This window comes from Octodon degus, unplaced genomic scaffold (assembly GCF_000260255.1).
Source record: "Octodon degus isolate 3935 unplaced genomic scaffold, OctDeg1.0 scaffold00110, whole genome shotgun sequence".
Taxonomy (NCBI): domain Eukaryota; kingdom Metazoa; phylum Chordata; class Mammalia; order Rodentia; family Octodontidae; genus Octodon; species Octodon degus.
Window position 1 is genome coordinate 5,770,650 of NW_004524686.1, and position 1,931 is coordinate 5,772,580.

At 49.6% G+C, this 1,931-nt stretch overlaps 1 pseudogene; it reads right to left on the reverse strand.

Annotated features, from left to right (window-relative positions):
* Positions 1–1,178: 1,178 nt before the first annotated feature.
* Positions 1,179–1,622, reverse strand: LOC101584837 (annotated as a pseudogene).
* Between the last annotated feature and the right edge of the window lie 309 nt (positions 1,623–1,931).

Genomic DNA, 1,931 nt, shown 5'->3' on the forward strand with positions numbered 1-1,931 from the left:
TTAATAAGGTTAAAAAGAAACAACACAGGCACAAACAGATCAACAGCTCTTGACTGGACCCCCACACTGGAGAAAGACTTACCCCTAAACCTGTGGCTGTCAACACTGCCTCTAAAGACTTCAACCATTCTTGGACGGTAAAGTCAGTAACTGTAGTCAACTGCGGCAGTGGGAAAGTCTGAAATCAACTGGGAATTACAAGGGGATCGAAAGTCACTTAAGTAACAGCACTGAAATGTGTAATCTTAGAGCAAAATGAGCACCAAGCGGCAGATTAGTATACATGGGCATTTTCTTTCCCAAACAGGGAGCAGAGATGGGCAACCACATGTTTGCAAGTAACAAGCTCCAAGCTGTGCAAAGCCTGAATATCAAGCGGTCTCCACGTGGTAATTATTTTAAGTTCAGAAACAGATGCAACCTCGTAATAGCAAATGCAAATCGTTCTTGGTTGATCCAGGGTCTCCTGCTCTGTTCATGAAAAAACCGCCCAAGGGTGCCCCTTCAAAAGCGCACATGATTCTCCTTATGCAGTGAGGCTCTCCGGGCTGTCTCACCGCCCACCGGCTAGGCTGGCTCAGGACTGGAAATGGTGTCAGAAAGCACCACGGTCTGATGCCAGGTCCTTCGGTCTCGAATGCCTAGGACAGCAAGACCACGGATGAGCTCTTGGGAGGCTGGTCTTTACTTCCTGCTTCCGTCTCCTTGTGGAGGACACACCCTCAGGGCTAGTGCGGTCCAGAGTATGGCCTAACCTACAGCAACTGCTCGCTGCTCTGGGCTCCAGGCCCTCTCACTGGGTTCTCACAATTCGGCTCTGTCAACAGCTAGGAAAGCAGATGAAAGCAATTACCACACAGCTCATCAGAGGCTCTGCAAGTGCTTCGCCATCTGTGTGCACAGAGGGCTCCTCAAGCAGCGAAGACCACAGGAAGCATCACTCCCACCAGCGGCCACAGTCACTGTCTTCCCTCCTATCCCCTGCCCCATAACCTCAGCCTAAGTTCACTGCTTCTCTTGAAGCCGAAATATGTCTATTTGCTTAATTTCTGTGATTTCCCCCCACTAACCATGAAAACAGGCTGGTAAGATAGATGGGAAAAGCACACAAAAGGCTCTGAATGACCACAACGCAGCTGCCGGCCCTGCAGCCCTGAGCACCCTGGCCTGGTGCTCCTCTAGGCTGCACCCTCCTCATCCATCGCTTAGGAGCTGCTGCCCGTGTTCTGCTCAGCCTCCGGCTCGGCAGGCAGGATGCTCACGACGGTGTGCAGGAGTGCTTCGATCTGCTTCTCCTCCGTGAACCGCTCCTCCGTCTCCTCCACCATCAGCTGGATCTACACAGCAGTCATCGGCCGGTGGTTCAGCAGCTGCAGCTTTTCAGCCTTGGTCAGCTTGTGCCTTTTCATTGCTGTGAGAATTCCCTGATAATCTCAGGATTCTGGTGTCTGCATGGAGTTTTTGATAAGTATTTTAACGTTTCGTAGGTGATGGTGTTCAGGTTCTGCTGCCCTGCGCTGTGTTTCACCTTCCTGCTCTTTCCACTGCTCTTTCAGATCAGTCGGTAACTGGAACACCTCGTAGTTACTCAACAGTGCAGAATTTGCATCTTTCACTTCCATGTTGTCCTACTTTATCTTGGACGAGACCAAACAGCACCACCGCCAAGCCCACCTTTCCCACTGAGCACCAGTCTTCTGGTCTTATTTCCAGCGATTATTTACCTGGACAGGTATCAGTATTTCAGGATATTGTTACTTGTTAGTCTGAGGAGAGGACACCAAAATGAATTTAGTAAAGAATATACCTGTGAGGAAAAATGAGGTAGAGATGCCAAAAAAGACTAGAAGAGCTGTCAAGCAGCAAGTGATACAGATCTAACCTCTGTAGAGAGAGGAAAGGAAGAAGACTGACTAACAAAAGTCTTAGAC